We start from the raw sequence: 27,030 nt of genomic DNA on the forward strand, positions 1-27,030 counted from the left end.
CTTCTGCCCAGGCACACCTAAATCACCTTACAGGTGAAAAGAGAAACAAGAATAAAAGGGGAAAGTCCCGTTACTTGTGTTGTCTCAGGGGTGTCCCAGCAAAAAATCTGTGGGCGTCCGGGAGTGCTTCGGCGAGTGCAGGTCCGTCAGGCAGCAAGGAAAAAGGGAGGGGGGTTCCCCAAAGTCTCTCTCTGGGCTGTTGAGACGCTTTGTTCAGCCAAAACGAAAGCGTGGTCCCTTTTACGATCACTGGGAGATAAGGCGGCTCTCTTCGATCGAAGTGGGTTTAAAAGTACTTTTTAGAGTCAACCTCCTGTATCAGCAGTACAGGGATCGAGTTGCTTCGGAAATCTTCTGTCCAGCAAAGAATTATCGAGCACGTGCGTGTGGAGGTTGAAACCCACGGAGTAAAACAGCTGTGTGCCTTCCCATACTAGCGGAGCGCCAAGAAGAAGCAAGAGCGCTGGTGCGGCTGGGTTGTATACTTATCACGATAGCAACCTTATCTCGGTCGGCGGCCATTTTGGGCCGTGTTGCATGATGGGAGTTGATGGCCATTTCGACCACTTTGCATCATGGGAAATGCAGTCTGTCACGTCCCGAACTAATGCAATCTGTCACGTCCTGACTGGCGTAACACGAGGATGGTGTTGTGCAATTATACAATGTTTTATAAAGAACTCTCTGTCTGTTAGGTATTGTCCGGTGGATATCAACTCTAGAGCTGATATCAGGAAAATACTTGAAAGGGATGATTCGAACACTGGCGATCTTTTAACAGTAAACTCTGCACACACAGAGAATAAATTAGTGACAACTGCTTTTCAAGTTCAAGAATTTATTAACAGAAATAAAATGAACATCCAGAGAATATCACTATATAATGCTGTTTATCTGAATTAACACTATATTTCAATAAACAAATACCAAGCAAAACGAAGATAAAAATAACCAAAGTTAAGGAACTATGTACATACAAAAGAAAAATGGTGATCAACATCAGAATAATTCAGTGAATCCTGGTTCACTGCAGATCTGACTTAAAGAACACAGAATGGAATTAAATTAGCTTAACTAATTTAGAACAACATTTTGGCTTGCGGATTTTCGGTGCTAACTTTGAAAGTTTTTGTCAGGGTTCTCTGTGTTGGCTGCTCTAACTCTACTCCTCAGGTGTGTCTAGTTGGCTGAGGAGGCGTGGTCCACACCTGCAGCTAGTTGCAGGCGGCTTCCTCTGGCTTCTTAAGCAGAGCACTGGCAGATGGAAGACGCCGGAGCCTTAACCAGTCGTGGTACGACGTGGCCTCTGTCCCAACTCTCGGAAACCAGCTTGTGAGTTTTTTTGTTACTCTTCTTTTTTGAGTAATTTTTTGTACCTCTCTGTTGCTCCAGATTTTGGTGCTTGGATGCACTCACCTGTCTTGACGTCCCGTCCGAAGAAACAGAACAGCAGACCTGTCTGCTCAGATTTTGCTCTGGCGCTCCCCTCATACTTCCTGGAAGTTACCCAGCGAGGCCTGAGATCCCCTTTCCCGGGTTCTGTTGGTTCTGTGCTCACTCTGGTCAATCCATCTGTCAACCGCTGCCGATGAGGTCGCCTCGGATTCCTCGCCAGCTACATCTGCCGCCCTCAGCCACTAGCCACCTATCTCCATCTGAGTAGTCACATAGAGTTCTCCTTACGCTACTTCTTCCCGGTTAGGTCCGCCCAGCCTAATGGTAAGCAGCGCAACCCCTAGCAAGTTTCCTGGCTCTTATTTCAGAAGAACTCACTTGCTCTTTCTTACAGACTCTCCAGCCGTGACGTTCTGGCCCAGCCGAGTCACCTGTAGTTCCGTCCATAGACCTGCCTGTTTTCCTTTAATAAAAATCTTAAAACTGTGCATTGCCTCCCGTTCGTATCTGCATGTGGGCTCGTCATCTGAAAACCATGACAGTTTTGGCTTTATTTTAGCGATAATGATTGGGCCGGATAACACAAACATCAATATCCATACCCCTATAAAACCCTTGTGTAAATAATGTTTGTTACAACCATAAAAACACACTCGAATTACATCAGAAATGACATGACCCGAAGAATGCTAGCGTGAGCTCTGTTGATTAGCTCCTTGTGCTTAAAAACACAATGTAACTGTAACCAAATCAAGATACTCAGAGTCCTGATAGCAGTTTACTATCAACCAGAATTTATTAATATATTTCTGGAACAGAAATGCACTACACCTCAGTATCCTTTAACATTTATTAATACACAATAATAAAACAATATTGTGGATAAGGACCTTATAATGACATCCAGCGCTGTAATTCACAGATCAACTTAAAATCTTCAAGCAAAGGAGATAACTCCGGTAATTTTAATTTTCAGGAAATAGTGTCCTTCCCTTCTGGAGTATCTACTGAAAAAAAAAAAAAATAGTTCACCCGTTCAGGAGTCCAACAAAAAGGGCTCCTAACTGTCCTTTCAAAAATAAAATAAAATAAAAGCTGGCCAGCAAAATAAAACAAATTAGAGCTCGTTTTTTAGGCAGTGTTCATGTGTATGTATTGCAGAGGGGAGTTGGGGAATATGTCTGTGTCTTGCCTGCAGGATAATCGAGAAATTTCCAGACGTCCTCCGTGAGCACCGGGGCACCTCAGCCAAGCTTTCTCTCTCTCCCCCTCTCTCACCCGTGTCAACCGACCGCCGTATCTTTGGTCTCTCTCTCTCCCTCTGTTGTGTCTCCATGACCGCCGCCACTAACAATGAAAAGTCACAGTTGTGAACTGGACGAGAACAGATGCGTTGCTCTGGTATCTCCTACGTTGCTTAAAGCCCGCGATTTTCACTCAGGGCAGCAAACCGCCAGACTGTCCATTAAAATATATATATAGCAACGGAACAGCATAAAGAAATCAACATTTATAAAATGAAATAACACTGTTCCACAACATGGCTGGGATTAGCATTCCGTTACCTTTTTGCCACATTTAACAGACATATAAAACATTACATCCCTTCAAGAAATACATATCTTTAATTCGGCAATTAAACTCAGCCTTATTAACATTAATAACGTTACCCAGAACATGTTATTGCTCACCTAACAATGAAAAGTCACAGTTGTGAACTGGACGAGAACAGATGCGTTGCTCTGGTATCTCCTACGTTGCTTAAAGCCCGCGATTTTCACTCGGGGCAGCAAACCGCCAGACTGTCGCAAAACTGTCGTAACTTGTTGCAAACTGTCGCAACAGTGCAAAAAAAACGATGCACCTTAAACGCACCAAAGAGTAACTCTAGTTACCTTTGGGTTACATAACCGCATTACACAAGCTTTCCAAACAAACCCTTCAACTTTCCCTGTGGTTTCTTTGCCGAACCAGTTGGTGCCTCGTGTGAGTTCGGCTCACTTTTGCCATCCAAGGAAGAACAGTGGAAAGCAGGGGATGTGTTGGTTCTTTCATCAGCGGGCTAGCGGCTCTGCGACTAGCTGAAATGTGGTCGGAACATGGTAGACCGGGTCCTGCATCCTGCATGCAGTCTCTGAGTTCTCAGCTTGTCTGGTGGGGAAGGCGACCAATCTGCCGTCTTGCGTCCGCTTTCCTGCAACAGCTGCCAAAAATAAACAAAGCTGTTTCGGCATTCCTTACTTCACGGCTGGTTGCGCAGAAGTTAGCTTCGATTGGGTCGGTGAATCTCTGAACTCAGTCGGGTCCTCCGCTCTGCAGAGGACGATTTTCTCCCCATTGCTGTCCCAACAAAACAACAGGAACTGAGTTTCATAGAGGCACATTTTTACTCAGCTTGTGGGTCTTTCGGGCCCCTTGAGGCCCAAAAGACCCACAAGACCCATGGTGGCTGGTCCAGGGCGGACACTCACCTTGAGGCAAGGCAAGGCAAGGCAAGGCAAATTTATTTATATAGCACATTTCAGTACAGAGACAATGCAAAGTGCTTTACATGATTAAAATATAGGAAAATAAAACAGAATAAAAGCAAGCAGGAATAAAATGCAGAAACAAAATAGAACATGGGAAAATACTCATTATATTTCAGTAATACAGTTCAATTAAAACAGTCGAAGGCAATCCTAAACAAATGTGTTTTTAATCTTGATTTAAAGGAACTCAGGCTTTCAGCACTTCTGCAGTTTTCTGGAAGTTTGTTCCAGATAAGTGAAGCACAGGAACTAAATGCTGCTTCTCCGTGTTTGGTTCTGGCTCTAGGTATGCAGAGAAGGCTGAGGCCAGACTACCTTAGTGGTCTGGAGGGTTGATACACTGATAACAAGTCTGTGATGTATTCAGGTGCTAAGCCATTCAGGGATTTATAAACTAACATTTAAAATCTATTCTCTGAGATACAGGGAGCCAGTGTAAGGACTTTCGAACTGGGGTGATGTGCTCTACTTTCTTAGTCTTAGTGAGGACGCGCGCAGCAGCGTTCTGGATCAGCTGCAGCTGTCTGATCGACTTTTTAGGCAGACTTGTGAAAACACCGTCGCAGTCAATTTGACTAAAAATAAACGCATGGATTAATTTTTCCAGATCCTGCTGAGACATTAGTCCTTTAACCCTGGAAATGTTCTTCATTTCATTTGACAGCCAACCACTGGCAAATGGAACCAGGTAACAGCACAGGCAGAGGGCAGCAGGAACCCACCCAACAGTGTAAAAGCAGTGCATGACGACGTCCGGTGACAACACGGCCAGATAACGGGGAGACCAACAGATAACAGGAGCGGAGATGACGGGGGAGAACGACAGGTATAACATCACAGGGAGATGACGGGGAACCTGTATAACAGCAGAGGGAGATGACGGAGGAGAACTACAGGTTGTAACAGTACAGGGAGATGACGGGGTAGAACAACAGGTGTAACAGCAGAGGAAAATGACGGGGTAGAACAACAGGTGTAACAGCAGAGGAAGATGACGGGGGAGAACGACAGGTGTAACAGCAGAGGAGATGATGGGGAAGAACAACAGGTGTAACAGCAGAGGGAGATGACAGGGAGAACGACAGGTGTAACAGCAGAGGGAGATGACGGGAAAGAACGACAGGCATAATAGCGGAGAGTGACAGCAAAACGAGATCACGTGATGAGAGGTTTAACAACATGGTCAAACAACATAACATGGGGCCAAAGTGAACAAGTCATGCTATGCACGTCATACCTCATGCAGACACAATACATATGCTCACAGCATATGGACACGCCATATGCATCTGACATATACACTTTAACCCACTACATGTACAACTTTCATTACATAAGCACGATACATACACACCTTACATAGACACATGAACACATCAGAAGACGAATGACCATATTTTTGGCACAAATGGAACCCCATATGCCCCCACTTCCGAAATGTTGTCCCAACATTTAAAACTACCTTGTAATTAATAATGCATGGACACAATAACATGGACTGGAATGTTTAACGGGTTACATAACCACCTTCGCTTGAACTATTCAGACTACCATGCACTACAGCTATATATCCCTGATGTAATAAGTTCAGCATGTTTTATTTTTGTCCAGAATTTGGTCAATAACCGGAACCAAACTCACTGTCCTCTTGTAGAGAGAAGCTAATTTCTTTTGCACAATAAAACCTTCCCATTTCTCATAAAAAGTTGGTCTTCGGTCTTTTACCCCGGAGAAGCGATTTTCTTTTATTAATGAATTCTTAAGTAAGAAAAGACTCTTGAGGCAGAACCTATACTTTAATACATTTAATTTAAACAAGACAGAGAAATGGCACAGCTCAGTACTGGGCTCTCATATTGATCACAATGCAGGAAAAAGTAAAAGTGAGGAAGAGAGGGCGCACAAATGTTGGTTACATCAGCTTAGATATAGAACAGCAAGGACACGCCTACTACAGACAATGTCTGTTAGACTGTGAAATAGCATAGACTGCAAGGTTTATTCACATGTACATGCTACATCGAGATAACTGTCCATTTGTATTTGTATGCCACATCTGTGACGTCCTCAGTGTCAGAGAGTTATTTCCCAGTAATTCTTTCAGCAGCTCCAGGGTCTGTAATATCATATTCGATTCAATTTTATTTATATAGCGCCAAATCATGAAACATGTCATCTCAAGGCACTTTACAAAATCAAGTTCAATCATATTATACAGATTGGGTCAGATTATACAGATTGGTCAAAAATGTCCTATATAAGTAAACCAGTTGATTGCATCAAAATCCCGACAAGCAGCATTCACTCCTGGGGAACCGTAGAGCCACAGGGAGAGTCGTCTGCATTGTACATGGCTTTGCTGCAATCCCTCATACTGAGCAAGCATGAAGCGACAGTGGGAAGAAAAACTCCCCATTAACGGGAAGGAAAACCTCCGGCAGAACCGGGCTCAGTATGAACGGTCATCTGCCTCGACCGACTGGGGTTACAAAAGACAGAGCAGAGACACAACAAGAGAGACAAAAAAAGCACAGAAGCACACATTGATCTAGTAATCTGTTCTACATTAGATGGTAGTAGCGGGTGAGCCGTCTTCTCTGGATGATGTCACAGTTAACAGAACGCCAGACCAGGTGTACCTACTATGAAGAAAAAGAGAGAGAGAGCAAAAAGTTAAAAGCTGAAATGACGACAGTCATTTCAATGTAATACAATGCAAAACTGGAGAACAGTAGACTGAAGAACAGTAGAAATCAGTAGAGTGAGAAAATTAGACCCTGATGTCCTCCAGCAGCCTAGGCATATCACAGCACAACTATAGAGATAGCTCAGGGTATGAGCCACTCTAACTATAAGCTTTGTCAAAAAGGAAAGTTTTAACATTAGTCTTAAAAATAGATAGGGTGTCTGCCTCACGGACCAAAACTGGGAGTTGGTTCCACAGGAGAGGAGCCTGATAGCTAAAGGATCTGCCTCCCATTCTACTTTTAGAAACTCTAGGAACCACCAGCAGACCTGCAGTCTGAGAGCGAAGTGCTCTGTTAGGAACATACGGGGTAATCAGAGCTCTGATATATGATGGAGCTTAATTATTAAGGGCTTTATACGTTAGAAGGAGAATTTTAAATTATATTCTTGATTTAACAGGAAGCCAATGAAGGGAAGCTAAAATGGAGAAATATGATCCCTCTTGTTGATTTTCATCAGAACTCTTGCTGCAGCATTTTGGATCAGCTGAAGACTTCGAACTGCATTTTGTGGACTTCCTGATAGTAAAGAATTACAATAGTCCAGCCTTGAAGTAACAAATGCATGGACTAGTTTTTCAGCATCACCCCTTGACAGAATGTTTCTAATTTTGGCGATATTCCGGAGGTGAAAAAATGAAACTCTGGAAACCTGTTTAATATGGGATTTAAATGACATGTCTTGGTCGAAAAACAACACCAAGATTTTTAACTTTATTACCAGAGGCCAAGTTAATGCCATCCAGATTAAGTGATTGATTAAGAACTTTATTTTTTGAAGACTCTGGCCCAAAGATTATAACTTCTGTCTTGTCAGAATTTAAATGCAGGAAATTTAAAGTCATCCAGCTTTTGATGTCATCAAGACATGACTGCAGTCGAAGAAACTGATTGGATTCATCAGGATTTATTGATAAATACAGCTGAGTGTCATCAGCATAACAGTGGAAATTAATCCAATGCTGTCTGATAATTTTGCCAATCGGAAGCATATATATAGTAAATACAATTGGTCCAAGGACTGAACCCTGTGGTACTCCACAAGAGAGTTTGAGGAAGATTTATTATTAACATGAACAAACTGGAATCTGTCCGACAGATAAGATTTAAACCAGCCTAATGCTTTTCCCTTAATCCCTACAGTATGTTCAAGTCTTTGTAGGAGAATATTGTGATCAACTGTATCAAATGCAGCACTGAGATCTAGCAGGACAAGTATAGACACAAGTCCATTATTTGAGGCCATGACAATATCATTGGTGACCTTCACCAGAGCTGTTTCAGTGCTATGATGAGCTCTAAAGCCTGACTGAAACTCCTCAAGTAGGTCATTACTTTGTAAATGTTCACATAGTTGATTAGCAACTACTTTCTTAAGAATTTTAGATAAGAAAAGAAGATTAGATATAGGTCTGTAATTTACTAACTCATCTTGATCAAGAGATGGTTTCTTAAGTAAAGGTTTAATAACAGCTACTTTAAAAGCCTGTGGTACATATCCATTTACCAAGGATAGATTAATCATGTCTAAAATAGGACCACTGATCAGAGGGAATACCTCCTTAAACAACTTGGTTGGGATTGGGTCTAACATACAGGTAGAAGGTTTAGATGAAGCTAAAATTTTAGATACCTCAGAAAGCTCTACTGCTTTTAAACAGTTCAGACACTGTGCAGGTTCTAAGGATTCCTCCAATGCTGCCTCACTTTCTGAGGACGAGGTAATCATGTTTGGGAGGATGCCAATTATTTTATTTTTAATGGAATCAATTTTATTTATGAAGAATCCCATAAAATCATTACTGCTAAGAGCTAAGGGAATGGATGGATCAACAGAGCTGTGGCTCTGGGTAAGTTTGGCAACTGTACTGAAGAGAAATCTAGGATTATTCTTATTCTCCTCAATTAATGATGAAAAATATGCTGCTCTAACTCTGCGAAGGGTCTTGTTATACAACAATAGACTGTCCCTCCAGATTAGGTAGGATTCTTCTTGGTGTGCAGAGCGCCATTTTCTCTCCAATTTCCTAACATTGTGCTTCAAGGAACGCAGCTCTGAATTAAACCAAGGAGCCAGCTTCCTGTGAATAATCGCCTTCTTTTTCTAGGGAGCTACATTGTCTAATGCAGAACGCAATGACAAAGTCATACCGTTTACAAAGACATCTATTTGTGAATTGGAAGAAACAACATTGCTGCCATCTACAGGGCATTTCTGCAATACAGAGGATATTAAAATCCTCTGTAAAATATAATATCTAACGCAATCAATCATGTTGTATCTCTCTTATTTTGCAAAACAGAATCCGTCCTTAATGTCACATCTCAGCCCTATTTCGCTTTGATCAGCTCTATTCTTGAGCAGGGCCATAAAAACTATGTTGAAAAAAATGTATTTGATACAAGCGGGTGGAGGCGAATAGAGCCTGGCAAAATGGAGCCGTGTAAAAGCGGCCACTGTGCTTTTACCCAAGGCCGGACATGGACATTTTTAGGGCCCTACCTCATTACCTCATTACTTAAGATTTGTGAAGGAGGGACTGATGCATGTTACATGGCTCATGTCATTTGCAAAAGAACTGTTATCAGAGCTCTCGGACTCTGATACGAACTTGCATGCTCTAAAGTGTGAAAGAAACTCCTGTAAATACTAAGTCTGTTGTATCTGTGTGTCATGTTATTTGTGTACAGCCTTAGCCGGGTGTCTGCCTCAAAGGTAATTTCACCATGGTAACATTGTAACATGGTGACAATGAAATATTCTTGATTCTTGATTATAAGCATAATGTGTAATAGGGGCACTACTTTACCATAAGCGATATTTAAAGGATACTCAAAACCAACTGCTGTATGCAGTTATATACCTTATGTATAACATTTGACATCAATGACCTTGGTGTACCATTTAACTGTTAACTCAGCACACTCACTGAAAATGTTGTATGGATCCATATGTGGATGGGTAAATGAGGGCACACTTTGTGTTATAAAGCGCTTTGACTTTCAATGTTGGAAAGAAAGAAGCTGTATAAGTGAAGTCAATTTACCATTTGTTGGTGTAAATAATGCTTTATACTGAAACCTGTCAAAATATATTAACTCAATTTGACCATTAGAGAGGGGTGATGTCAAGCTGCACCATGACATCACCCCCCATCCCCCACTTAAGGTTGGATCCCAGACGACCCCAAAAAGTCCAAAAAAAAAAACAAAACAACCCGAACAGAGCGGGCGGAGGGGGTCCTGGAGGGTAAGAGTCCAAAAACAAAAAAACAACCCAACTGGGCGAATGAAGAGAGGCTTGGAACAGCAGGCCAAGGTCAAAACAAAAAGAGTTCAGAAATCCACTTGGGAGCACTGGAGAACTCGAGCAGCAGATGAGGACCAGAAGGAGCCTCCGAGACGTTCACGTAAGTGGAGGTCGGCGGGTCCTCCAGGACCCGGGCCTCACAGAATTTGGGTGCGTCAGAGGAAGACGGATACACCTGAACCCCTTCCTCCTCGTCAAACTTGTGTGCATTGGAGGAAGATGGGACTGCCTGAACCCCTTCCTTCGTGGAGCTTGGGTATGTAGAAGGAAGACATGTTCGCCTGAACCCCTTCCTTGTGGAACTTGGGTGAGTTGGCTGGCGGCGCAGGAACTTCTGACGAAGTGCTGCTCCCAGCAGCGGGAACAGGGGCGAGCCAACATGGAAGAAAGTCATCCCTGCCCCCGTAGAAAAAGTCCCACAACTGGGTCTCGTGGATACGGGGTACTCTGGCCAGACTCACCTGAGCAGCAGCAGCAACCACACTCGACCGACTCACCAGGGAGACTGACGTAACATCTGCCCAAGTTGGTGCAGATGCTGCGGTGGCGTCAGGCTGGGCCTCGGGAAGCACTGTGGCATCTACGCCGGCAGGAGCTGGGCACCGAAAAGGAGGTTGCTGCTGGTGATGAAGCAGCAGGAGATGCGGTGAGAGCAGCAATAGTGACAGGAGCAGCGGCAGGAGCAGTGGTTGCGGCTGGTGGAATGGACAACCTGGTTAGTGGTGGTTCACAGGGGGGCTGGAAAGCTGCTGCCCAATTTACAACGTCCAGTAGGTCGATTATTTCAGGGTGCCCCGGAAACTCCGGGGCCAGCATCAAGACCTGGTCCTCAAAGGTGTCTTGCATCTGGGCTGCTGCTTCCTCCCACAACAAAGGCGGGTCCAGCGAGTTCACAATGTCCATGCAGCTTTTTAGTCTCTTGCAAAGAGATCTTACTGCGTCGCTCACCGGGAACGGCGCAGGGTCCGCATGGCTAGTTCCTTTATCGGAACCTTCTCTGGGCAACGGGCTCATTTTGGCCAGATTGTGCTGACATGCAGTAAGAAGTTGTGCCCGAATTCAGCCACACACAGAGCTAATGAATTAACGTGAAATTAACATGTTAACTTGCCCAGCCCTACTTATAATAGTTTAACAGTTGTAGAATATGGTCATGCACACTAACACATTAATATAGTGCTTTATGATGAGTATTGACAGCAAATATGCTGCTAATTTGTATTCTAATAAGCAACTAGTTGGTGCTTAATATGTCTTACCCTCTGGTACCCTTGGGGATGTTTTCGTCCAAAGAGGCTGTCCACCAAACTTTGTCCTTAAGGGTATAAGAGGGTGGTTTTTGAAAGGGCACCATAGAGTTCTTTTTTTTCTGTTTTTGTTTTGTGTATTACAAATGTCTAACTGTAATCATCCTGTGTTGGAATTTGCAGACTGGAATAAACATTCAAGAGCATCTCGATGCCATCACCAGTCAAGCTCAACCCTATCTCCTGGCTGTTGGAGTTAAGAAGAACACAATCCACCAGTTCTTCATCATTCTTGACAAAAATGCCATACTTTGCAGGTCAACATCTTCCCTTGGTGCCTTTGATGAACTGTGTAAGGCTCATTTTGTGTTTGGCACATCTTACAACAGCATGCTCCACAACATGTACACTTTAATCCAAACCACAGTGTTCAACATAGATGTCAGCAAGATCAAGGAAAGTCCTCGTGTCTCTGAAGTTAGGGCGAGGTTGCTTCGTTAGTGTTTGAAGTTTCTCTTCTCTAATGAAGTGTTTTGTTTGTCAGGCTTAAAAAGTAAAAAAATTCAAATATGCTTGTTGGGCATTTACGATTAGTTCATGGCTACTTACCTGGAAAAAAATCTCAGGCTTAAATGTGCCCAGACTGGATGTGTGTTTGGTACATTTTCTGGTTTTAGGAAGCATTTAAACACCAAACACAGAGTACATTGACCAAGACAATGTTGTTAATTCGAGCAGCACAGGAGATGTGGTGATAGCTAATGTGGAGGAGACAGCCAAGACATCTGAACTTTTGAAAAATTCCAATGGGAGCACTCTAGATATCTGTGCCTCTGCTGTTGCACAACTCAAGGCAGCTGCATTAAGTCAATCTGCTGTAAATAGTTTTGTTTCCTCCATGGAAGAAGTGTTTTTTGAGATTCATAGTCAAGATAAAGAAACAGCTTTACAGTGCTTATCTCCACAGGACATAGAAAATAAGAACAAAATAGAGCAATCTTTCCAAAAGTTGGAAAACCCATTCACATCCTTAAACATTTTAACTAAAAGAAAAGCGGGGAATTGTAGAACTTGTTGAAAAGGTGCTTGGCACAAGATTTGACAGCAGAGGAAACAAAATAACTGGGACATATGATCTGGTCATTGTAACCGATAAATTTGATTATGTTCCAATTTTGGAAACACTGAAGACAATTTTTCAAAACCCACAACTTTTAGATCTCTTCAAGCCCAGGCATGTGGCCAAGGAAGGTGTATATGCTGACTTGAGAGATGGCGACTGTTTAAAAAGAAATCCCTTATTCTCTTTGAAAAAACATGCCTTGCAAATACAACTATTTTATGATGACTTGGAAACAGCAAATCCTTTGGGATCCAAAAAAGGTATTCACAAATTGGGTGCTATATACTTTACATTAAGGAATTTTCCTCCAATCTTTAATTCTTCATTGATGAATATTGATTTGTGTGTTCTTTTCCATGCTCAAGACATCAAACATTATGGTTTTAATTTGATACTTGAGCGACTTCTTAATGATCTTTAGGTACTTGAGACAGAGGGATTTAAGGTGCATATGTTTAAGGAAAAAATTCATGGTACCATAGTTCAGGTCACCGGTGATAATCTTAGGATGCATACTTTGTTTGTCTTTGTGGAGTCATTTGGGGCTTGATATTGTTGTAATTTCTGTCCCCTTGAAAAAGATTATTTTCAAACTGTGTTCTGTGAGGACGATCCAGAAGTTGTATTAAGAACTGTTGAGATGCACAAATAGCACTGTTAAACAATACAAACACTTTGAAGTACTGATATATACACACATACATACATACATACATACATACATACATACATACATACATACATACATACATACATACATACATACATACATATAATAACATGCAAAATATTTCAGCACATGACTTTCTCAGTGCTTGATAGTGTTAGTACATCCACTGACTGTAAAATTACCTGTGAAACCCACAGCCAGAAAACTGCTTTGTTGCTGCAGCCAAATCCTATAGGATTCTGTGAGAGTAGGGAGTAGCAAGATGGCAGCCATGTGACTTCTGTTTTGCGGGCCTATCAGCAATCCAGTGAATAAATAGAGATTAGTGTGTCAAACTTATTTGTCCACTAAATTCACTTAAGTATTTCAACACAGCCAACAACCTTTCTGTAGATATGATGCATAACGTGCCTCATGCTGGATTTGGAGCAAGAGAGAGGAGGAAAGCTGGAAGCCAGGAGCAGATGGGCAGTGAGCTGGCCACTCACTGCGGGCCCACCAACTGGAGGGTGTTGTGGTTTAGGGCTGAAACACCCAGTGAAGGTTGGACACCACCTGAAGACATCTGCTCCTGGCGTAATGCTACAGCTACCTGCTTAGGTAGCTGAGAAAGGCACCTCGTGTGTATTCAACAAGTCATGCTACTTTAATATGCCTTTGCTCTTTAGTGATTTAATTGAGTCAGATGACAAGCACTGGCATCAAATCAAATCAAATCAATTTTATTTATATAGCGCCAAATCATGAAACATGTCATCTCAAGGCACTTTACAAAGTCAAGTTCAATCATATTATACAGATTGGGTCAGATTATACAGATTGGTCAAAAATGTCCTATATAAGGAAACCAGCTGATTGCATCAAAGTCCCGACAAGCAGCATTCACTCCTGGGGAAGCGTAGAGCCACTGGAAGAGTCATCTGCATTGTACATGGCTTTGCTGCAATCCCTCATACTGAGCAAGCATGAAGTGACAGTGGGAAGAAAAACCACCCATTAACGGGAAGGAAAAACCTCCGGCAGAACCGGGCTCAGTATGAACGGTCATCTGCCTCGACCGACTGGGGTTACAGAAGACAGAACAGAGACACAACAAGAGAAACAAAAAAGCACAGAAGCACACATTGATCTAGTAATCTGTTCTACATTAGATGGTAGTAGCGGGTGAGCCGTCTTCTCTGGATGATGTCACAGTTAACAGAACGCCAGACCAGGTGTACCTACTATGAAGAGAAAAGAGAGAGAACAGAAAGTTAAAGCAGAAATGACAACACATAATGCATAATTGAAGAACAGTAGAACTCAATAGAGTGAGAAAATTAGATCCTGATATACTCCAGTAGCCTAAGCCTATAGCAGTAAAACTATAAAGGTAGCTGAGAGTAACATGAGCCACTAGTTATAATTTTTGTCAAAAAGAAAAGTTTTAAGCCTAGTCTTAAAAGTAGACAGGGTGTCTGCCTCACGGACCAAAACTGGGAGTTGGTTCCACAGGAGAGGAGCCTGATAGCTAAAGGATCTGCCTCCCATTCTACTTTTAGAGACTCTAGGAACCACCAGCAGACCTGCAGTCTGAGAGCGAAGTGCTCTGTTAGGAACATACGGGGTAATCAGAGCTCTGATATATGATGGAGTTTGATTATTAAGGGCTTTATACGTTAGAAGAAGAATTTTAAATTCTATTCTTGATTTAACAGGAAGCCAATGAAGGGAAGCTAAAATTGGAGAAATATGATCCCTCTTGTTGATTTTCATCAGAACTCTTGCTGCAGCATTTTGGATCAGCTGAAGGCTTTGAACTGCATTTTGTGGACTTCCTGATAGTAAAGAATTACAATAGTCCAGCCTTGAAGTAACAAATGCATGGACCAGTTTTTCAGCATCACTCCTGGACAGAATGTTTCTAATTTTGGCGATATTCCGGAGGTGAAAAAAGGAAACTCTGGAAACCTGTTTAATATGGGATTTAAATGACATGTCTTGGTCAAAAATAACACCAAGATTTTTTACTTTATTACCAGAGGCCAGGTTAATGCCACCCAGATTAAGTGATTGGTTAAGAAGTTTATTTTTTGAGGACTCTGGCCCAAAGATTAAAACTTCGGTCTTGTCAGAATTTAGATGCAGGAAATTTAAAGTCATCCAGCTTTTGATGTCATCAAGACATGACTGCAGTCGAAGTAATTGATTGGATTCATCAGGATTTATGGATAAATATAGCTGAGTATCATCAGCATAACAGTGGAAATTAATCCCATGCTGTCTGATAATTTTGCCTATCGGAAGCATATATATAGTAAAGAGAATTGGTCCAAGGACTGAACCCTGTGGTACTCCACAGGTGACCCTAGAGTTTGAGGAAGATTTATTATTAACATTGGCCTGGGACTAATTAATAAATCAGACTGAAAGATAGTTGCCACTCCTCCTCCTCTTCCCACAGATCTGGGAATGTGGAAATTTGAATAACTGGAGGGGGTTGACTCATTTTTACTAACGTAGTCCTCTTGTAGCCAGGTTTCTGTGAGACAAAACAAATCAATCTGATTATCAGAAATCAATTCATTAACTAACAAAGTCTTCGGAGGGAGAGACCTTATATTTAATAGACCACATTTAATTCTTTTATTTTTTGGCTCAAAGTGATCCGTATAGATTTTTATGATTTGTTCCTTTTAGATCAGTTTTTGATCTGTTAAGTTTTGGCCATGGGAAAGACACCGTCTCAATAGGATAATGGGTGGGTAACAGTACAGAAGCTGCAGAGAGGTGTGTTAAACTACGGCTCTGCTTGCTGGTCTGGACCCTGGGTTGTCAGCATTTAGGAGAACTAATAAATCCGGCCAGATTCCTAGAAAGAAGAGCTGCACCCTCCAAAGTAGGATGGATGCCGTCTCTCCGGATCAGACCAGGTTTTCCCCAGAAAGTTCTCCAGTTATCAATGTAGCCCACGTCGTTTTCTGGACACCACCTAGACAACCAGCGGTTGAATGATGACATGCGGCTAAACATGTCATCACTGGTCAGATCAGGCAGGGGACCAGAGAAAATTACAGAGTCCGACATAGTTTTAGCAAACTCACAAACCGAAGCAACACCAACTTTGGTGACCTCTGATCGGCGTGACCGGGTGTCATTACCGCCAGCGTGAATAACAATTTTGCGGTATTTACGCTTATCCTTAGCCAGTAGTTTTAGGTAGGATTCTATGTCGCCTGTTCTGGCCCCTGGTAGGCATTTAACTATGGTCCCTGGTTTCTTTAGTGCCACATTTCTCATTATGGAGCTGCCAATAATTAAGGTCGGCTCCTCGGCGAGACTGTCGCTCAGAGGGGAAAATTTATTAGAAACGCAGATGGGTTGGTGGTGATCTGGGGTCTGTAATCTAGAGCTATGCTTCCTACGAACCGTCACCCAGCCAGCCTGGTTACCAGGCTGCTCGGGTGCTACTGCTTTAGGTTCGCTACGTGAAGTTACTCTATGCGGCTCCGCGCTAGCAAAAGAGCGGCTATCAGCTGGTTTTTCAACAGCACGGAGCCGGGTCTCCAATTCTGACACCCTCGCCTCCAAAGCTACAAAAACACTACATTTATTACATGTACCATTATCACTAAAGGAGGCAGAGGAATAACTGAACATCTGACACAGAGAGCAGCAGATAGGAGACTTAGTCAGAGACGGAGAAGCCATTATGAGGCTAAGGCTTGGCTAGCGCTAGGCTAAAGCTAGGCTAGCGCCCTATTATCACGCCAAAGAACAAACCGTGTGAAACACGAGTAGTTCCCAAACGTGATGAGCAGCCACAGACAATGTTTTAAAAGTGCTTATGTTTGGAAACAGATGTTACAGCAAAGAGGTTTAAAGATAAAAAGCGAGAGAGCCTGGAGCAAAGCTCCGTCGTTCACACAGCAACAACAGGAAGTGACACAATACGCCTTACCGCAAACAGGCATCTTCTACATTTGCTTTTGCACATTGTTAACATTGTATTTTCACCAGTCCTTTCTGAAGGAATGACCATTTATCTCAAACATTTAATCATTGATCATTGGCTCTTCAAGCAGTTATTTCCTACAATCAATCTCTTACCAAAGCATCACTTTATGACACACTACCCTCGTACTATAAGAAACATCGGCCCAGTTCTGCACGTGGTGAATGAGGTATGAAGGTAAACATTTTTTTTAAGAAACAATTAAAAAGCTCTAAAAATGTAACCAAGACATTGGCCAAAAAGCACGAAAGTTATATGGCAATGTATCAGGAGTCCTTTAGCAAGCAAAAATTCATCTTAGGACCATTCATCTTAATATGGTGACACTTAATGATTTCAAAGAAGGTTCAGAGATTGATTCCAAATTTGGAGCAGCATTGTCTACCAGTGTGTTTTCTGCAAAGTGGATAAAACATCATGGTACAGAGTACTGCCCAGACTTCATCATCTGCACTGAGGTTGCATTTGAGATGCCTGTGTTTGTAAGATCAAAATTATTGTTATGAAAGATGACACTGTATTGCTCTGTGGAAAACTGATGGAAACTGTGTTTTGACCATCATTATTATGCATTTAAGGTCAGGGTGCATCCAGACAGGGTTCTGAAGGTGTTGAACATAGATGAGCTGTGTTACTTTAGAGTAGACCATTTGATTTACAACTCAAGTATGGAACGACAGATTCCTTATTGTATGTTGTTCCTTATTGCCATTTTATGCTGACTTAACGTCAATGTTTTAAATATTGTATTCTTTTGATATGTTTCTGTAGCCGGGGCATTCTGTCCCAGAAGGATAGTACTGCAAACCCTTCCTCCCGCCCATATATGGAGGAAGCTGTGATCATGCGCAGCTGGGGGTAATCAAGCCTTTCTGGTTAAAAAGGGGTCAGATAGGTGAGGAAAGGACATGAAGTGTAGTTTGTTCAGATTCTAGTTTAACATTATATTCATTTAAACATAATCATTCAGATAGCAGACCGGATTTATTGGTAGAAATTCAGCAATTATTATTCAGAGTTCAAGCAATAGGATTAATAGTTTCTTTTATATGGATTCCTTCTCAAATAGGAATAAAAGGAAATGAGATGGCAGATAAATATGCAAAAAGAGCAAGTAAACGCAGTTTAACTGATATAATAATTCCAATTAGTAAAGGTGAAATAAAATTAGTGATTAAGAAAAGGATTAAAGCAAGATGGCAGAAACAGTGGGAAGAAGAGAGAACTGGAAGATGGTTTTATAATATTCAAAGAAAAGTAGGATTAATGAGGAAAACATCAAGGAATAGAAGGGAAGAAACAGTAATGTCAAGATTATGTTTTGGTCATACAGGGTTAAATAGCATGTTATTTAAAATGGGAATTCATGATACAGGAAAGTGTGATTTTTGTTTTGTTGAAGAAACAGTGGAACACGTTATATTATTTTGCAGTAAATATGATATTGAGAGGAATGAATTGATAAATAGATTACAAATCAGTAAATTAAAGTTAAACATAAAATATCTTTTAGACATGGACACCAAATCAGAGGGTTATTCTTTATTGTTGAGATTTCTTAAAAAGACTAATTTGATAAAAAGGATTTATTTATTTATTTATTATTATTATTTTTGTTTATTATTATTATTATTATTTTTTTTATTTATAATAGTGTCATGTTTGTTATGAATGTCCCTCCTGCACCCCGTAGTTTAATAGGGGGCATGACGCGTAACCCGGATGTATTGTTTTGATTTTGCGAGTAGTTAAGTAAAGAGACACGTTCGAGCATACTCCTGCCTCCTGAGTCTTATTACCATTTTAAAGTTATGTAGAACATAACAAGTGGCGATGAGGATGGGATTTCACTAATCTACGCGGCCGTTTATGTGACAACCACCGGGTTTCTATTACGAGGGGAGGATGCGAGATTATGTCCTGTAATTCGTCTTCTGAGGATGAAATATCCCGTGCTCCGGAGCCAGAGCAACCCAAGGCTGAGCAGCTCACGGAGCCCAGTGCCAGTGCTAACACGAGCAGACCTGAAGTAAGAGAACCAACACCAATGATGGCGGCAGTTATTGGTAATATTGGCCCTTTTGACGAAAATGTTGAACAATGGAGCTCATACTCCGAACGTTTTGATTACTTTGTCCAAGCCAACGGCATTGTTAATCCCAAAATTGAGCCCACTTTCCTAGCTGTGATGGGACCAAAAACGTTCAACCTATTACGTGACTTGCTTCAACCCACAAAGCCTGGGGAAAAGACATACGACGAAATAGTAAAAGTTTTGTCAGACCATTTTTCACCAAAGCCATTATTAATCGCTGAGAGGTTCAGGTTTCATAAACGTGACCAAGAAGAAGGAGAGTCAGTGTCTTTGTTTGTGGCGGCACTGAGAAAATTGGCAGAACATTGCGAGTTCGGTAACGTTCTAAACAACACATTGCGAGACAGGCTAGTGTGCGGCCTCAAAGATGAAGCAGCACAGAAGAGGTTGCTCACCACAAAGAATTTAACATTGGACAAAGCCATCAGCATTAGTCTTTCTATGGAAATGGCATCAAAAGAAGCTCAACAGCTACACGCAACCACCAAAGTGCATGCAATGAGCAGCTCAGACAGAGCAAACACGCAGGGACCATGTTACCGTTGCGGCAGAATGGGTCACCTAGCAACCGCGTGCAGATGTAAGGATATGGATTGTCGCCATTGCGGGAAACGGGGACACATAGAGCGGGCATGCCAAAGTAAAAGAAGTGTTGGCAAAACGACCAGAAATGGGAATAATGACAAAATGTTTAAAAACAGGCAGGACTACAGAAAAGAAAAGAAAAAACTGTTCACACAGTAAGGCAAGATGAACGGTCTAGTGAGTCTGATGAAGAGTCGGAGATGAGCATACATACTCTGAAAATAAATAAAGTGGATGCAGATGATGAGGGCTATTGGACAAGACCCCTGCTAGAAGGACACCACGTAAAAATGCAGATTGACACTGGATCCAAAGCATCCATTATCTCTAAAAAGGTGTACAAGAGTCACGTAGGGCACTTGGCTTTAAGGCCCTCAGACACCAAATTTAGAACTTACCTTGGTGAACCAGTGCCCATGGCTGGTATGATTGACGTCACCGTGCAAAGTGACAACAAAGTGGGGACACTTCCCCTTTATGTGGCTCAAGGAAACTGTCCCTCTATTTTAGGCCGGGTCTGGTTAGAGAACCTGAAACTAAATTGGCAAACCGTGAAAATGCTGTCCCCAAGCTCCAGTGAGCTAACGGCTGTTTTACAGAGGCATCAAGACGTTTTGAAAAGTGAGCTAGGCCTCATGAAAGACATCACCGTTAGGCTTAGTCTCAAATCAGATGCGAGGCCAAAATTTCTTAAAGCCAGATCTGTACCGTATGCCATATGCTTGAAGGTGGATGCTGAACTGGAGGCCCTCGTCACCAGTGGCGTGCTGGGGCCAGTTGCTATCAGTGAGTGGGCTACGCCTATTGTTCCTGTGGCTAAAAGAAATGGAGACATTCGTATCTGTGGCGATTTCAAGGTGACGCTGAATCCGGTGCTCGCTCCTGAACAATATTCTCTCCCACACATCGATGATCTCTTTGCTGGACTGAGTCATGGCCAGAAGTTTAGCAAAATAGATCTAAATCAGGCCTATTTGCAGATGAGTGTCGAAGAAGAGTCCCGTGAATTTCTCACTATGATAACACAAAAAGGCCTGTTCAGATACTGTCGGCTTCCTTTCGGCATCACATCAGCCCCTGGCCATTTTCAGCGCGCTATGGACCAAATCCTCCGCGGTCTCCCTGGCGTACAATGCTACCTCGACGACATCCTTTGCACTGGAGCCACTAATGGGGAACACTTACACAACCTCGATGCAGTCCTCCAGCGGTTACAGGACTACGGCCTTAGAGTGCGTAAGGACAAATGTGAATTTTTCAAGCCCTCAGTCGAGTATCTGGGGCATGTTATCGATGCTAGGGGATTGCACTCGGCCCCATCCGAGAGCCGCGCCATTGCTGACGCACCACCACCTCAAAGTGTGACTCAGCTACGCTCGTTCCTTGGGTTACTAAACTATTATGGCCGGTTTATACCCAACTTAGCAACCACACTGAAGCCCTTGCACAGCCTTCTCTGTAAGGGAAAAGCCTGGCACTGGAGTGACGCATGTCAGAAGGCTTTTGAGCAGGCTAAGGATACATTGTTGAAGTCGGGGGCGCTCACACACTTTGACCCCTCTCTGCCCATACAACTTGCTTGTGACGCCTCTCCCTATGGAGTGGGAGCGGTCATTTCTCACATACTGCCTAACGGGGAAGAGAGACCTATTGCCTTTGCATCACGAACATTGAACAAAGCAGAGGCTAATTATGCACAGATAGAGAGAGAAGCTCTGAGCATTGTCTTTGGAGTCCGGCGTTTCCACCAATAGCTGTATGGGCGGCGGTTCACTCTCTTTATTGATCACAGGCCCCTCACAACAATCCTGGGGCCCCATTCAGGCATATCGTCATTGGCAGCGAGCCAAATGCAGCGTTGGGCCATGCTGTTATCGGCCCATTCGTATGAGATCAAATATCGCAAAGCAGACTGCCATCAAAATGCGGATGGGCTATCCAGGCTTCCACTACCTGTTACCAAACCGGAAACCAACAGTGAAGAGGTTTTCTACTTCAGCCAGGTGGAGGGTGCGCCTGTCACAGCTGCACGGGTGAAACGGGCAACGCGCACTGATCCTGTGCTGGCGGGGGTCATGGATATGGTGACGAAGGGCCATTCCATCAGTGATGTTCTAGGTTTTCAGCCTTACCTGTCAAGGAGAACGGAACTGACAATACAGTCCGGATGTTTGCTGTGGGGGAGGAGGGTGGTCATTCCACCAACACTACGCAAGACTGTTCTGCAACAATTACATGCAGGCCATAGTGGGATTGTGCACATGAAAGAATTGGCAAGGAGCTTCTTTTGGTGGCCAGGAGTGGACAGAGAAATAGAGAGTGTAGCAAAGAGTTGCCACACATGCCAGAGGGCCCGGAGGATTCCCCACTTAGCACCACTGCACCCCAGGGAGTTCCCAGAAGAACCATGGCAGCAGGTGCATGTAGACTTTGCGTGACCGGTGGAAGGGCAGATGCTACTGGTTGTTGTGGATGCCCATAGCAAATGGCCAGAGGTGGCAGTCATGAAATCCACCACAGCAGCCAAAACAATTTAGAAGATTGGTGAGATGTTCAGCCGTTTCGGATGCCCTATGCAGTTGGTCTCTGACAATGGGCCCCAGATGGTGTCAGAATTAATGTCTACTTTCTTGCAAGTGAATGGTGTGCAGCACATCAAATCGGCAACTTTTCATCCGGCTACCAATGGCTTAGCCGAAAGGTTTGTCCAAACTGTAAAACACGCGCTTAAGACCTCTGAGGGGCAGGGGTCATTTCATCAGAGGCTGCATCTATTTCTGTTAAATTACAGAAATACTCCCCATGCTACCACCAGGGCCTCTCCGGCATCCCTGATGTTCAAGAGGGACCTACGGACTCACTTTGACCTGCTAAAGCCCGCTGCTGTGAAAGACACTGTTCAGAAACAACAAGAGAAGCAGGTACAGCAACACAAACAGACCAAGGAGAGGAAGTTCTCTTCTGGTGACCACATGCTAGCTAGAAACTACAGTGCTGGTCCACAATGGGTGCCAGCGACCATTGTGGCGCAGACTGGTCCTGTGTCATACACCCGCCAGACTGCTGATGGTCGCATGTGGAGGAGGCATGTCGACCAACTCTTACAGAGTTCAGTGCCAGCATCCACACCGCCTCCCATGGTTGACAGTGGGGAGGTCCAGGAAGACGAGGGTGTGGACACCGTGGCAGCTCCTGGTGGTGCCCTTGTTTCGGAGGAAGCTGTACTTGATCCTCTGCCAGAAGCGCTGCTGGGGTTACCACCCCCACATCCGGTGCCACTATCTGCGTCCCCCAGAGGAAGTGTACCGGGGCCTTCCCGTGAGCAGCGGTATCCAGAAAGGGAGCGACAGGCTCCCAAACGTATGGACTTGTGAGCTCTTTAGCACGGCACACCCAATCATCTGGGGCAGAATAATACCCAGGGGTGCCGTCACGGGTGAGGCAGTCTACCCTCACCCGTAGGTTCTGTGTGTGTGCACATCTGGGTGTCTGTTATAACAAAAGTTAAAGTTCTATTTGTTTATGCTCCCCATCCATCCATCCATCCATTTTCCAAACCGCTTAATCCCTCATGGGGTTGCGGGGGTTGCTGGTGCCTATCTCCAGCGTTCACTGGGCGAGAGGCGGGGTTCACCTGGACAGGTCGCCAGTCTGTCGCAGGGCGTTTATGCTCCCCATGTCACTCTTATTTTATTATTTTGTGATATATGATTTTGATTAGTGGCAATTGTGTTATGGGGACTTCTATTCTAAGGGGGGAGGAGATGTCATGTTTGTTATGAATGTCCCTCCTGCACCCCGTAGTTTAATCGGGGGCATGACGGGTAACCCGGATGTATTGTTTTGATTATGCGAGTAGTTAAGTAAAGAGACACGTTCGAGCATACTTCTGCCTCCTGAGCCTTATTACCATTTTAAAGTTATGTAGAACATAACAAGTAGGGTCTTAGATTAGGTCATCCCGATCCACACTCGATTTCAGTTGGTGGCGGTAATGCACCAAAAGCTGTTTGCCAACCGCCATTAAACCAAAGAAGAAGAAGAAGAAGAGGAAAGGACATTTGAGGCTGAAGATTCCTGCCAAGGCAACTCAATAACCGTGGACCGGTTTTCACCTTAGAGGTAAATCGACAGTTTTCATGTTACCTGAATGTTTTAAGGTGCTGATTTAACAGGATTCATTTTATGTGCAGGCTGACCTGCTACTGTTTGGGTTGGGGTTTTAGTTCTGTTTCGCTACTGTTTCAGTATTGTTTCAGAGTTTTCTTTTTACTTTTTAGTAAAAGAAGGGTTTTTATTGTTTAGTTCCCTGGCCTGTTTTTAACCCACCTGAGGATTTATGCTGTCCCTGGGTCCTGTGCTGGTTTTATTCAGATTGGATTAAGGAGACTAGTGGGAGGAGTTTTTCTTGTGTGTGTGTGTGTGTGTGTGTGTGTGTGTGTGTGTGTGTGTGTGTGTGTGTGTGTGTGTGTGTGTGTGTGTGTGTGTGTGTGTGTGTGTGTTGTGGTGATATCTGTGTTCCACATCTTACCACAAGGGGTCAGTACCGGTTCTATCAATGAGTGATTACTGTTATTACAGATCAGAGAGTTAGCATGGGGATCATCCAGTGAAGTCACATGTAAGATGTTCCGTCTTTAACAATAAATGGCAAGTTGCTGAATACAGTTTCTTTATTGAAATGAAGAACAAAACATGGTACCAGGAGTGAAAGACGTAAAGTGAGTGAGTGAGTTTCGGAAAAACGGTCGCCATCGCCAAGAAATTCGACAATGGAGTTGATGAAACCACCGGGACACCTCAAGTTGACCAGGAATGTCGACAACAATTGGCGCACGTTTCAGCAGCAGTTTCGGCTGTACATTGAGGCAACGGGGCTGGACAACAAACCGGACTCAAGAAAGGTAGCTTTACTGCTAACTGTAGCTGGGCCACAAGCCATTGAAGTGTACAATACCTTTATATATGAGGAGGGAGAAGACCGATCAAAGTTTGACACTGTGATAGCCAAGTTCGAAGCTCATTGCTCTTCTAAGAAAAACGAGACACATGAGAGATTTGTATTCCGTTCGAGGCTACAGCAGCCAGGAGAAACTTTTGACAACTTCGTTACAGACCTGAAAATAAAAGCACAGTCATGTAATTTCGGCACTCTCAAAGACTCAATGATAAGGGATCAGATTGTGTCTGGAATTGAGGATAAGAAGGTTAGGGAAAGACTGCTAAGAGTGACTGAACTAAAGCTATGCGAAGCAGATTGGTCAAGCTAGCGAGCTTAGCAAAAAGCATGTACGGACGTTCAGTGAAGCAGCACCTAGCAATACAAATATGAGAGAAACGGCAGACGTTGGCGCCATATTCAAGCACCACAATGCACGTCAAGGAAATTATAGTGGATAGAAAACGGGACAGTTTCAGTGCAAACGGTGCGGCACACAGCATAAGCCCAGAGAATGCCCTGCTTTCGGCAAGTAATGCAGCAACTGCCAGGGCAAGAATCACTTTGCCAAACAGTGTTTTTCAAAACGAAAAGAGAAACAGAGAGGAAAATCGGTGAATGTCGTAGAAGATACGGAGTTAGGCAACACATTCTTTATTTCCATGGTAAACTGTGAAGATGAACCAAAAGCACAGATAAATGCTGTTAAATCAGACAAATGGATAGCACCACTGCAAATGAATGGGACTATAATTACACTGAAGCTAGATTCAGGTGCAAAAGCAAACTTGATCAGCAGGTCAGATGTGAAGGCAATGAGAGAAAAACCAAAAACACAGAGGAAAACACTCGCACTGAAAGACTACAACGGACAGAGCATTGAGTGTTTAGGCACATGCAAGCTGAAAGTCACAGTCAAGGATAAAGTGCATCACCTGCTATTCTCAGATGTTCCTGAAGGATTCGATTCACTGCTAGGAGACAAAGCTTGTGAAAGCCTGGAGCTTGTGAAAAGAGTGTATCGAATCAATACCAGCATGACTGACTCACCTGACTCTGCTGACGCGATCACGCAGAACTTTTCCGATGTCTTCGTTAGTTTTGGTATGCTGCCATTCACATACAAAATTCAGCTGAAAGACAACGCGCAGCCAGTTGTTTCATGCCACAAGAAGAGTTCCACTGGCACTCAGAGACAGCTTGAAGAAAGAGCTGGAGCGGATGACGGCCCTTGGTGTGATAAAGAAGATCGAAGAACCGACAGAGTGGGTTAATTCCATGGTTTGCATAAAGAAAAAGAATGGAGATCTGAGGATATGCATGGATCCAAAAGACCTCAATGAAAACATCAAGCGTGAACACTACCAAATGCCCAAGCAAGAGGAGATCACCAGTGAGATAGCTGGCGCCAGATACTTCTCCAAACTTGATGTGTCACAAGGTTTTTGGCAACTGAGGCTGGATGAGAGCAGTACCAAAATGTGTACATTCATTACACCCTTTGGTCGATACTGTTTTCAGAGGCTCCCCTTTGGAATAATATCCGCCTCTGAAATCTTTCATAGGGCAATGGAGCACATCATCGAAGGCCTGGATGGAGTAAGAGCCTATGTAGATGACATGATCATATGGGGATCCACAATCCAGCAGCACAATCAGAGACTGACCAATGTTCTAGAGCGAATACAGAAGAATGGATTAAAGCTCAACAAAAACAAATGCCAGTTTGCTGCTAAAGAGATTGTGTTCCTCGGAGACAAGCTCTCAGCTCAGGGCATACAGCCAGATGAAGGAAAGATAAACGCCATACTGAACATGCCAAAACCCATAGACAAACCAGGTGTCCTAACCATCATGGGAATGGTAAACTTCATCGGGAAATTCATACCCATTCTCTCAGCAAAAACAACTAACCTGCGTGAGCTCCTCCACAAAGAAAACAACTTGGAATGGACAGTCAACCATGAGCGCGAGTGGCAAAAGCTTAAGGATGCACTCACTGCCACACCTGTGCTGACATTCTTCGACCCAACCAAAAGAATCAAGGTGTCTACAGATGCTTCGAAAGATGGAATCGGTGCAGTACTACTATAAGCTGAAGGTGAGCACTGGAGACCTGTAGCATATGCATCTACGTCTATGACAGACTGAGTGCAGATATGCACAAATTGAGAAAGAATGTCTCGGATTAGTGTTTGGCCTTGAAAGGTTTCACAGCTACGTATACAGCCTACCCACCTTCACGGTTGAGACTGACCATTGTTCACTCGTTGCAATAATAAAAAAGAACCTGAATGAAATGTCACCACGGATACAGCGCATGATGATGAAGATGCAGAGGTATGACTTTGAACTCATCTACACACAAGGCAAGCACCTCGTTCTTGCTGATGC

General features: G+C 43.4%; 1 long non-coding RNA gene across 1 annotated transcript; it reads right to left on the reverse strand.

Annotated features, from left to right (window-relative positions):
- Nucleotides 1–2,135: 2,135 nt before the first annotated feature.
- On the reverse strand, nt 2,136–3,938 carry LOC118558644. The gene is made up of 2 exons (XR_004928408.1): nt 3,087–3,938; nt 2,136–2,742 (listed from the first exon to the last, which is right to left on the reverse strand). It is a non-coding gene; the product is annotated as an uncharacterized LOC118558644 (long non-coding RNA).
- Nucleotides 3,939–27,030: the final 23,092 nt, after the last annotated feature.

Source organism: Fundulus heteroclitus, unplaced genomic scaffold (genome assembly GCF_011125445.2).
Source record: "Fundulus heteroclitus isolate FHET01 unplaced genomic scaffold, MU-UCD_Fhet_4.1 scaffold_139, whole genome shotgun sequence".
Lineage (NCBI taxonomy): Eukaryota > Metazoa > Chordata > Actinopteri > Cyprinodontiformes > Fundulidae > Fundulus > Fundulus heteroclitus.